The 12,890-nt window shown below is 43.1% G+C and overlaps 1 long non-coding RNA gene across 1 annotated transcript in view; it reads left to right on the top strand.

The window, feature by feature from the left end:
* The window catches only part of LOC142826991 (uncharacterized), a 29,316-nt gene extending 22,656 nt beyond the window's left edge, over nt 1–6,660 (top strand). Inside the window, exons 3-4 of the long non-coding RNA XR_012901307.1 lie at nt 4,952–5,007; nt 6,294–6,660. This is a non-coding gene — a long non-coding RNA (uncharacterized LOC142826991). The remainder of the gene's footprint in view (nt 1–4,951; nt 5,008–6,293) is intronic.
* The last annotated feature ends 6,230 nt before the right edge of the window (nt 6,661–12,890 follow it).

Here is a 12,890-nt window from a genome sequence, read left to right as displayed (position 1 = left end):
AGCATGTCCTGTTCCTAGACACCAGAGCAGACCCTGCCTCCCGGCCATGCGACATGTCCTGGCCAACTGAGCAGGCCTCCCCACCACCATGCAGCCAGAACAGGCCCTAGGGGCCATGTGGATCTGTGAATAAGAGCCTGTGAATCAGGCAGCTCTCATTGGCCAAAAATTGGCCAATGGGATTGTGTTGGTGGTGGTAGCAGCGTGTGAAGCACCACTCCCCCCTTCCCTGGGCTCACAGCTGAAAAAGAGAAATGGCTGTGGCAGCCTTTTCTGAGTTGTATTGGAGGGCATGTGTGCGGGGCAAGCAGTGAGTCTGCCTGAGGCTCCCTGCTGTGTCAGCAGGCTGGATCCAATGGCTTGGCAGGCTGGATCCGGCCCCCGGGCCATATTTTGCCCAAGCCTGTTGTAAATGCTGATCTGAATGCAATTGCTCTTTTCTTTCTTGTGTGTGTGTGTGTGTGTGCGCTTGCACATGCATGGTTTTTTTTATATATACATCCAGAAATTTAGGCCATAGCCTCGTGCTGTGGAGTTAGGTTCTGAATTTGGAGATCTTCTTAGCTAATGTGTTGTCTTTATCCATGCCAAATAACTAAACTGCCAAATTAAAGTCCATGTTATATCTAGTTTCACTCACATGAAGCTGTTAAGTAGAGTCCAGTTTTGTATCCAAGGAATGCACAGATATTATTTTTACTAGTTGTTAACATTAGCTGAGTCTGATTTATGATTATTTAGTGAGTGCTGTCAGTGAGTGAGCTTAGTATTCTACAAACATTCCCTGCTCTGAGTTATTAATATCACGAGACAGGAACAGGCACATGATGCAAATATATTAAATGAAATATTTCCAGACAAAAACTTAAGGCAGAGCTAAAGTTGAGATTATTACACTGCATTAATATATCTATACAGAAAACTGTGTTACTGAAATATTATAGTTAAAAAATAACTAAATGATTAAAAGTGATGAAATTCTCATTTGAGAGTCTTCTACTTCTCTACTTAGCTCCATCCAACCTCCAGTTATTGGCCAGAGAATATTATCTTTTGCTTTATTAAATTTGTCTACTTTTTTGAGTATATGAATTTACATAACTACAGACTTTTGTATGATGTTAACTCCCATCCTCCCTGCCAGTTTACCGTATACAATACAGCCAGGTCCAACCAGGTCTTTGCATCACATAGGTTGTTGCATGGGATACTGGTTACCACAGCAAATGTATTTAGGATGAAACAAGACACATGAAGTTCTGTGGTCTTTGTCTGGAAGCTGAGCCTCTAACCCATATTTGAAATAGAAAGAAGCGACAAGTGGGTTCCCAGGCCACAAGGTGAGTGTAAAGAGAGTACAGTTGGGTCTCCAATCCATAGGGGGCATCTACACTGCACCATTATTCTGGAAAAACAATACGGCTGTGTCTAGATTGGCGTGATTTTCCAGAAATACTTTTAACAGAAAATTTTTCCGTTAAAAGCATTTTTGGAACAGAGCGTCTAGATTGGCACGGACGCTTTTCCGCAAAAGCACTTTTTGCGGCAAAGCGTCCGTGCCAATCTAGATGCGCTTTTGCACAAAAAAGCCCCAATCACCATTTTCACGATCGGGGCTTTTTTGCGGAAAACAAATCTGGGCTGTCTACACTGGTCCTTTTGTGCAAAACTTTTGCGCAAAAGGGACTTTTGCCCAAACGGGAGCAGCATAGTATTTCCGCAAAAAGCACTGATTTCAGACAGTAGGAAGTCACTGCTTTTGCGGAAATTCAAGCGGACAGTGTAGACAGCTGGCAAGTTTTTCCGGAAAAGTGGCTGATTTTCCAGAAAAACTGGCCAGTCTAGACACAGCCTACTAGTGTCCACACCGCAATTGCGTTATTTTGAAAGAAAATCGAAATAATGGAAGGCTTTTTCCAATGTTGGTAAACCTCATTCCATAAGGAATAACGGCTCTTCCGAAAATGCTCTTTCAGAAGAGGGTGAGTGTGGACGCTCCACTGCTGCTATGTCGAAATAGCTCCTCCCCAGGGCCATTCTAAAGTTATTCCTCCCCAGTGCCTCCTAGGGCTCTAAATCGAGACAGAGTATCCACATTAGGGGAGTCTGCCTTGGACTAATTTTGAGGCTTCCCTGTAGCGTGGATGCTATATTTTGAGATAAACTATTCCAGAGATATCTTCTGGAATATTTTTTTCTGAAATAAGCCTACAGTGTAGATGTACCCAGTGGGTTTGCAGGTGGTGTTACGGAAGTGTTAACAACATTGTCTTTGGCTTCTACATGTAGAATAAGAGCCCAGCTCTTTTTGACCATGTCCAAACTAGGAAAATTAAGTGTTTTTTTAAAACAACAAAATGACAAAATCTTTATACAGACAGAGTAAATTGGAGTTTGTCTTCAATGTAGCTAATAGAAGTGATTCCTAAGGGAACTGGATTCTTTAAAGAAGATCATAATGAATATAAAATATATATGCCATCACAGTTAGGACAGTTAAGATTATAACTTATGTGAGGCATTTTAAAACTTAGAAGTCTCACAAAAATTACAAGCTCTCCTGCCCTATTTGTGTGTATATATATATATATATATATATATATTTATTTATTTATTTATTTATTTATTTATTTCATAGCTGTGTTGGTGGATTTTGCAATGTTTATAAGAGCCATACTATGAAGAAGTCCACAGAAGTTATAAACTCTGCTGGGCACAGTATAAATCTAAATGAAATGTCTCACAAAAACTATAACCCCTGCCAGCATTATACGTTTGACTAGGACTTGTTGGAGATTCCAACATTAGCTATTTTGCCTTTAAAATGTTTTTCATTTCAAAACAGAAATTTTTCAAACCAGTTCATGCTGTAGTTTGTACCAAGGACTAGCCCATAGGACTAGTTGGAATTCTTTATTGTAAATTATTTTTAAAGGGGCACTATCTACTTGAACAAGCCAACATTTTAAAATAAGTTAGAGGTAATAAACCTTCACCTTAGTTTCTTGGCCAATGGATGTAGTTTTATAATCACATTTTCTAGTGTTTTTCTTTCTCTTGTTGCAGTGTGAAAGGATACACACAAACCACAGGGAAACCAGCAATACTTGGGAAATTCTGAAACTGATTGTTTGAAAAATGCTTCCAAATGCTGAGAATAAACCAATTAAAAAAAAACAGAAAATATTTTTTCTCTAAATATATTCAGTTCTAGAAATCGTAGGTAGAATTAACAAGTGAAGGTTAAAATATTCAGAACTAGCTTGAGTTACCCGGTGTTGCTTGGGAAAGTGGAGGAACAAAATTTAGAAAAACAGTAGTCCATTATCGTTTTTTGAATGGTAGAAAAGTTACACCGAGTTCTATAAGGATTAAAATATATATAAAAAAGTATAAAACAACCAATTGTACATGTTATCATAAAAAACTTTATTTTAAACTATATTTTTTGTTTTATTATTCTTAACAAATATGTACAAATTTTTGCCACTTCCAACTCTTGAACAAAGAGTTGTCCATGTGAAAAGCAAGATGTCTCCAAATCAATTCCAACTATTTTAAGTGACTGTTCTTGCGCTTTGTCAGTATACATTGTTGAAATATAAGTTGACAGTTGATATAACTGAGGTGAGGAGCCTGAGGGGAGGGAGGGGGAAGGGAGCTGCATGCCTGCTGCTGGTGCTCAAACCCACCCTCCACTTCCTTGTCCCTTCACTGGGCTTAGTGAGTGACTGGCCCCACCGCTTCCCCCGGGAAGCCGCTTCTCCCCGCATTGCCAAGCTCCGTGCAGCCCCAGGGAGAGGCATCGGTCTTTCATCTCTTCCCTCCCACAGTCCCTTAAAACCTTCTCCTGGATGACAGGTTATCTCTTTGCTGGTGTTAGTGAGCGATTGTCCCCGCCGCTTCCCCCCGGGAAGCTGCTTCACCCCTCACTGTCAAGCTCCATGCAGCCCCGGGGAGAGGCATCGGTCTCTCATCTCTTCCCTCCCACAGTTCCTTAAAACCTTCGCCTGGATAAAAGGTTATCCCATGCAAAGTTTGGTTGTAGTAGTTCTTATAGTGTCCAAGTTATTAGTGCACAAACATACAAACTTTCTCCTTTATATATTAGATGAGGAATGATTTTGTGGGTGATGCTCCTTAATATTTAATTTTACCAAATTCTGTAACTCACAAAAATAAAGGTCTTCTGAGCTGAAATAAAAATGAGAAATTAAAATTAAAAAGAAAATTTTAGAAGGTTAAAAACAAGGTCAAAAGCAGGATTTAGCATGTTGTAGGAAGTTTGCATGATATAATCTGTCCTCTTTGTATGTTCGGGTATGTCTACACTAGCTCGTTAGTTCTAGCTAGGTAGACAAATGAGGGCAATCAGAGTTGCAAATGAAGCCCGGGATTTAAATATCCCAGGCTTCATTTGCATCTTCCCAGGCGCTGCCATTTTTAAATCCCCCTTAGTCCGAACTCTGTGCCTTCGGCTACACACGGCACGGAGTAGGTAGTTCGAATTAGGATCTCTAATTCAAACTACCAGTACTCCTCATTCCATTAGAGATCCCAATTCGAACTACCTACTTCGTGCCGCAAGCACAGAGTTCGGACTAAGGGGGATTTAAAAATGGCGGCGCCCGGGAAGATGCAAATGAAGCCCGGGATATTTAAATCCCGGGCTTCATTTGCAACTCTGGTTGCCCTCATTTGCCTACCTAGCTCGAACTAACGAGCTGGTGTAGACATATCCTTCCTGATTAAAGGCCTGACCCAATACCCCGAAATCTCTGGAGATAGTCCCATTGACTCTAGTGGGTATTGGATAAGGGCTAAATGAGAAAAGGAGTATTCCCACCTTTTCAATTTGAGGTATAGTACATATTACACATGTATGTACTGTTTCAACACACTTATTAGAGCTGCAATATAAGAATTTAATCATATAATCAAATCTTTGCAGGTGAATGGGACCCTTATGTCTGCACGAAATCCACTTGATCCCCTACAGATCAGATTGTAAGTTCAAGGCCCACGATTGCAATGGTACTGGACAGCTATTGGAGGTGTGGGGAATATGGCTTTGGGTATTCTGGTTATGCCAAAGTAGTCTCATCTGACTAGCACAGAAAATCACTGGCTTTTTGGTTTCACATTCCTGGAATTTTGTCTTATGGCTGCAACAGACATAACTGGATGTTAAATCACCTTTTGCTGCTGCGTTCTTGGCCAATTATTTCTAGGAAGTTGAAAAATTCTGACTTTCCCCTCTTTGTTGGAATTAGTTCCATTAGCTTGGAACCTTGTGACAATATGCAAGTCTGCAGAGCTATGTGTAGTTGTGTAAATAATAATAATTTATTGAGATAGTTGAATATGGTGAAATGCACTCAGATAATGTGCAAGGAATCAGTTTCTATGCAGGTAGTAGGTACTGGAGATAAGGTTGATTCCAGAGCCAGGACATAGATGTGTGGATTAGTACCCACCCGTCTTCCCGACAAGCTACCTGCTGGAATTGCAGCACCCATCAGAGTAGGGGTAGACAATAAGCCAGATGTTGCTCAGCAGGGTTAGCCCCCCCAGGCTGCCAGCACTATATTTACCTGCAGGTATGGCTGCTTGAAGCTCCTGTTGGCCGCAGATCACCATTCCCGGCCAATGGAAACTAGGGATGTTAAAAAACTTTTTTTTTTTTTTTTTTTTTTTTTTGGTAAATGTGTAACCACTGAAATTTTTGGCAGTTACACATTTACACCAGAGGGCGAAAGTGGGGGGGGGGGGGGGGGGGGGGAGGCAGCTCTGGAAGAGCTGGTGCATGTGGGGACACAGCTTAAAAGCCTGCATCAGAGGCAGAAATGTGGGAGAGAAGGAGCAGGCAATTTCTTGGGGGGTATTGAATAAAGTATAGACCTGATTGTTTTTTAAAATAGAAGTAAAAAACTTTTCCTATAGTTTGTAGTGGAGTGAAGCTTTCCAACCTGTATTTTGCCATGAATCTCTGAGCCTGCATACTGTATTTTTCTACAGCAATAAGAATCAGATTAACAAAGGGAGTTTTGAATGAAAACTGTATTTCAACTTTAGACTTGGTTTTTTTGCTTTTTACATGTTATTATTGTTGTATTATGTATAAATACCATGTAATTTTTAAAAAAGACCAAGGGAGTCTACTGACTTTGTAACCTGAAAAATAGCAGCAATATCAATGACTTCACTGGCTTTTTATAAGAACATAAGAACGGTCATACTGGTTCAGGTCTATCTAGCTCAGTAACCTGTCTTCCATCAATGGCCAATGCCAGGTGTCTCAGAGGGAACAAAAAGAACAGGCAATCAAGTAATTCATCCTATCGCCCATTCCCATCTTCTGATGGAGGACACTCTGGAGGACTTGAGAAACGGAGCAGGAAATGACATCACAATAACTTGAAAACTGATCTACAGTTTTTCTGGCCCTCTGCTGTGGGACGCCCTGTATTTGACCCTAGCGAAAGGACAATTCTCTCATGGAATAAAGATAAGGGGTATAATGCAGCAAAAGTGCTCTAAATTGCATTTGCCTATAATGACAAAGGGGTCACACACCTGCTGAGGATTACACTCCCTATTGTAGGCAACGTGTGCTGCCTTTAATATGTACTAAATGGTTGTATTAAAGAGCTAGACTTCTCTCTGTGTTTTAATTTGATCAGGTTAGCATATGTTAAAGATAATCTAACACCACACTTTCAACCCTACTCTATTTCAAGGCCTCTATAAATTTCTCTCTGCCTCCCTCAGACCACGTACTCTGCCTATTCCCTTCCTTGCCCTTCCACAAGCCACAGACTTTGTGCAGCCCCCAATTTCTGCCTCTGCCACATGGTAAAACTCTGTATGTTCCCCTTATTTCCCTCCCCACATACTATTACCTTTCTTTTCCCCATACCAGTTCCTTTGTGTGCATCCCAATTCCCCACTTTGTCCCACCATTCATATTTTTCTTTTTTCAGTCCAGGAGACAAATCATTCTGGATGTTAACATTTTTCAACTATTGGCAGGATGGGCAGAGTTGAGAGCTAGGTGGGTATCGTCAGTGCTGTAATAACCTATTTTTGCACCTGTGGCAAAATCTTAATTATGTATCCCCAACTCCTTAGGTTAGCACGTATTGTGTTCTTCTATTTATTGCGTCTTTGTTCCCCTAATTATGATGCGCCCCCCTGCCTTTGTTAAGGTCCTGGGTATTGTCATGCTGAAAGTTGTTAATGGCTACCATTGAATGCCTTTTTGATTTGTATGCCCCCCTAAATGACCCGTACTATTGTCCCCCACTCGCACCACCATGCCAGGGGTTCTATATACAAACTTTCTCTCTGCAACAATATGCGAGTGCCAGCAAACTCTTTCAGGAAGCATACTGTTTCCTGGGGAAAACTGTTTAGAAGCAATACCTCCTGGGAAACCCTCTGAGAAGCCATGGGGCAGAAGAAGCCATGATCTCACCAGCCACAATAAAGCTGGAGTCTGTAAATTAACCTTATGTTAGAATGAGATCTTATATGGAGGATGATGCAGTCATAAAGCACAAAACACGGGGGCAGTGATAATTAAATCACAGACAGCAGGGAGAGACCATTCAGAGTTGCACTGCAGAGGACAGAATACTTCTGTGAGTACATGGTTTGTTTTACAAGAAAAGGCTGATAACAGAAAATGGAAGGTCTGAACGCTGCAGGGACATTAAATCTGTAAATCTGTAAGAATTTAGCTCAGGCATGGAAGAGTAGGAGAGAGGAATTTAACCTCTATGTAGTTATTGCTCTGGCAGATAAAGGATGCTGTGAAAATATAACTGTTTTATTACCTTATTGGAGAAAGGGGGAAAGGGAGAGAGCGAAAGAACGAGAGAGAGGGAGAAGTGAGACTTTGTGCATGGAAATTCTCCAAGCTCAACGCACCTTAGAAGGAATAACAGGCTGTTTTGATATTCGCTGAATGAAACCATAGAAAGATCATTTCTTTATTCTGGCTCAAGCAGAGGGTGCAGATGAGAACAACATTGATTTCAAACTGCTAGCAGACAGTTCTAATTTTAGAAATATTAAAGATTCATTGATAAGAGACTGGATAGCATATATGGGATGAAAATCGCACGTATGAGAGCAGATGCTGAGGGAAGCTGACTTGATTTTGTGGAGAAGCTTGGAAATATGTAGGGCTGCAGAGAGCTATACAAAAGAGAGAGGATTAGAAACCTGAAAAGGACAGAGAGAAGAAACTGTCCACATAATCCAAAAGAGAAATAAAAAAAGATACATTAGTAGATGATAATGATACAGACACATACAAATGCGCTTGGAGAAAACATGTAAGTTAGAATGGTAAGTGTCTGATTTACGAGAAAAAATGCTGCATCTGTGACAAATTTAATCATTTTGCAGTCATGCGTGTGTCCAGAGATGAAAAAACCCAAGGTGTACACAGTAACTGAAGAGATCAACATTGAGTATGAGGATGTTATGTGGCTGACTGAATAGCTGGTATACACAGTGAAAGGAGACACTAGTAAGAACCAAAAACATTTGCATGCAGCCATGTTACTTGGAAAGAAAGTTATATAATTTCAAGTAGTTGGTGGTGTAAATTGTAACATTATCCAAATCAGTCTGGTGAACCTAGATATTTGAATCAAAGACTAAACAGCTGTTAACATTGTACATTTATACCACGTTACTGCCCATGGAGAAATGTAAAATTTAATTAATAAATCCAAGGGACAAAAAGAAATGCAGACTAGATTTTGTGATCTTTCACCTAGATAGTGAAAGAGCAGTGCCACTTCTGGACAGCAAGGATATCTAAGACATGAACCTGATAAAAATACAGTTCCAGAAATGAAAGTGGATAGCAGGGTGACTGAAGATATTTTGAATGTTATTGCCTGGGCTCAGAAGGTGATACAGAGGGAGCATAGAAACATGTTTCAGGAAGACACAGTTAGATTATTTTTATAAATAGAGACTGACACCAGCGTGAAGCCAGTTAAATTGTCAAAAAGAAAAAAGTAGCCATCGCATTATTACAGCCACTGAATGAAGAACTGCTGAACCTACAGAATCATGCAGCCTATAGAGAAGAGCAGAGAGGGAGAAGCAGTCTTGTGTTAGAGGTTGAACCTTCTGATCCAGAACTCTCTCATTCAGAACCATCCATCGTCCAGAATGATTTTAAAGTTAGCCGGATGTCCACTTTTCATGGGTGTGGCCAAGTTTCCCCACAATCCCATAAAGTTTGTTTACAGCCACCAGTTCTAGCTCTCAGTGTTCTGTGCTGTTATTTAGATCTAATTTACCCCTAAATGTCCTCTAATAGCCCAGTAAGCAGTGGAAGTGTTGGTAATGCTTCTAGACAATATTGACCTCCCATAGTCCAGAAAATATTCTTGGTTGGAACAGGTCAGGTCCCCAGGGTGCCAGACTAGAGAGTTGTAAGAAAACCATTTGGAAAACTAAAAATAAGCATAAACCCAAAGCCTTTAAATGAACTGAGAAAAAGGACCATTTCTTTCTGCCAACAATTGAGGACATATTACCAGATGTGTCTAAAGCAAGATGTTTCACAGTATGAATATAAAAAAGGGATTCTGGCATGTTGAACTGGATGAAGAATCACATTACTTGACAACCAACTCCATTTGGGAGGTATCAATTGATGATTAAAGTTTCTAGTGGGACTCAGTCCAACAGAGGTATTCCAGAGCAGAGTGACCCCAGCATTGGTGGGAATCCAGACAATAGCAGATGATGTGCTGATAGTATGAGAGAATGATAATCTGAACAAATGCAATGAGATCATGACTACAAATTAAAATTTTACAGTTATACATAAGAATATTGAATTGAACGTAGGCAATCTCAGGTTGAATATAACTAGTGTGCCATAGATTGGACATTTATTGACCTGTGTAACAGGGCGCCTGCCCTGCACTGGCCCTTTAAGGCCAAGACTCAGGCCCTGAGCCAGGGCTGAGAACAGAGAGGGCAGCCGAGGCCATTAGGGCTAGTGAGAGCCCAGGTGGCAGCTATCTAGTGAAGCACAGTTTGATTAGGGGGGAGAGCCAGTGAAGGGCTGACTGCAGAGGAAGCAGGGGCTCCCAGGAGGGTGAACAGCTGGGGATAGCCAGCTAGGGCTGGGAGAGAGCCAGCCAAGACTCTCCCTGGCTAGGGGCCGGAGGCAAGGCCCAGGGTTCGGAGGCGGATTACAAGGCAGCCTAGGTAAGCGGGGCAGTAGAGATAACCCCATGCCAATGATGAGCAACCCGTACAGACTGTAATTTGCCCTGAGAGGGGCTAGATGAGGACAGTCGGGGCACTGAGGCCCGGTGGGGAGCGCGCACCCTGACAACCTGCAAAGGCCTAGAAACAGACCCAGAGAAAGTGAAGGCAATTAGAGAAATGCTAAGAGCCAACAATGTTAGGAGTCCCACAATTCCTGGGAATGCCAATTATTTAGTACAGTTTTGCAACCATCTGTCTGAAGAGCTGTGAAATCCTGAGATAGCTGACGCATCAAGACACTTGTGGAAATGGACAGACCAACACATGCAAGCATACCAGAATGTAAAAGACACGATTGGGAAGGCTCTCAGTTTGAAATGTTACAATGCAGAGAAAGCCCTCAGGTTGCAACATGATGCATCAGAGTTGGGTCTAGGGCTACTATGTTGCAAGGAGGACAAACTTGTGATTGCAAACACAAACACATTGTCTGTGACAGAAGGATTGTGCTCAAATTGAAAAAAACCCCAGTTGTTAGCAATACTCTTTGGAATGGTAAAAAGGTCACCCATATACTTACAATTACACCATGGATGTATGATCTGACCATACACCTCTCAAAAGCATTTGGAAAAAGTCATTACTCACTGAATCAAAGTACAGATCCTGATGGGACTGTGAATGTATGACATAAAGATCAAGTGTTGCTCAAGTGGAGACTTTGTTTTGGTGCACATTTTAGATCAGTGCATACTTGCCAGAACCAAGTAAGGAAGGATCTGTAGGACTAAGACTATGTGTACACTGCAGGCTTTTTGTGCAAGAATTCTTGCGCAAAAGGTCTTGCACAAGAGCACGTCCACACTGCCATGTGCTTTTGCGCAAGAGCGTCCATGGCAGTGTGTACACTCTCTTACGCAAGAAAGCTCTGATGGCCATTTTAGCCATAGGGGTTTCTTGCGCAAGAAACCCCTGTTCCCGTCTACACTGGCCTTTTTGCACAAGCGCTCTTGCGCAAGAGGGCTTATTCCTTGTGGGGAGAGGAATAACTCTTGTGCAAGAAGCCCTCTGTTCTGATGCCTTACTGTAAATGTACTTGCACAAGGACACATGTGCAGTGTAGACACTCCGCAAGTTTTTGCACAAGAACAAGTGTTCTTGTGCAAAAAGCTTGCTGTGCAGACGTAGCCCAAGGGTACGGCTAGACTGCGAGAATCTATTGGAAAAAGATACGCAAAATGCTTTTGTTGGAAGAGCCTTTTCTGAAATTTGGCCCGTCTAGACTGCATAGTACACAGAGTACAAATGGAGAGGGCAACTTCTGGCACAAAGCTACAGTGGTGCAACCAGGAAACTAGAGAATTCATCAAGTCCACCTGGACTGGATACAATGCTTCCTTTCTGTTTGCTTTTCTGGGTGGGGTAAGGAGGATCTCTATATTAGATATCAGCGAATAGTGCTCTTGGTGCCCTGGAGTGGTCTTGAAGACAAAGAAGGAGATGGTTGTAGAAATGTGGGGGAAATCCTAGCAGGAGGAGGGATGCCCCATGGTGTCCTGAAATTCCTGAATAGACACTTATATGGGCCTGGGGGTATGTCTACATTACAAAGTTAATTCGAACTAACGGACGTTAGTTCGAATTAACTTTGATAGGCACTACACTAGCGCTCCGCTAGTTCGAACTTAATTCGAACTAGCGGAGCGCTTAGTTCGAACTAGGTAAACCTCATTGTACGAGGACTAAGCCTAGTTCGAACTTACTAGTTCGAATTAAGGGGTGTGTAGCCCCTTAATTCCAACTAGTGGGAGGCTAGCCCTCCCCAGCTTTCCCTGGTGGCCACTCTGGCCAACACCAGGGAAACTCGTATGTCCCTCTCCCGGCCCCGGACCCCTTAAAGGGGCACGGGCTGGCTACGATGCCTGTGCCAGGTGCAAGCCTGCCAGCACCCAGCTAGCAGACCCTGCACCTGGCACGGCTCAAGCCAGCCACCCGATGCCCCCCAGCCCTCCCCTTCTTCCCGGGACCAGCTTTCCCTGGTGGCCACTCTGGCCAACACCAGGGAAACTCGTATGCCCGCCTCCCGGCCACAGCCCCCTTAAAGGGGCACGGGCTGGCTATGATGCCCGTGCCAGGTGCAAGCCTGCCAGCACCCAGATAGCAGACCCTGCACCTGGCACGGCTCGAGCCAGCCACCCGATGTCCCCCAGCCCTCCCCCTCTTCCCGGGACCAGGCTGGCGGCTCCCGGAGTTTGCCCGGGACCACAAGAGGCGGGCACCCACCTGGTCTAGTGCAGACATCGTGGACCTCGTCCACGACCTCCACACTAGGCACAGGAAAGTGGCCGTCTAGGGCAGGAGAGCTGCCAGCCTGGCCACCCAGGAGCAGGTGTGCATGAAAATCAAGGTGGTCCACTGAGACCCCCACCCTGAGCTTACAATGGCCGTACTGGGTCAGACCAAAGGTCCATTTAGCCCAGTAGCCTGTCTGCTGACAGCGGCCAACCCTAGGGACCCTGTAGGGGATGGACCGAAGACAGTGACCAAGCCATTTGTCTCATGCCATCCCTCTCCAGCCTTCCACAAACTTTGGGCAGGGACAGCCCTCCTACCCCCTGGCTAATACCACTCCATGGATC

This window comes from Pelodiscus sinensis, chromosome 1, assembly GCF_049634645.1.
Source record: "Pelodiscus sinensis isolate JC-2024 chromosome 1, ASM4963464v1, whole genome shotgun sequence".
NCBI classification, from domain to species: domain Eukaryota; kingdom Metazoa; phylum Chordata; order Testudines; family Trionychidae; genus Pelodiscus; species Pelodiscus sinensis.
Note: the sequence above shows the minus strand (reverse complement) of the source record. Positions and strands in the feature narration are given on the sequence as shown.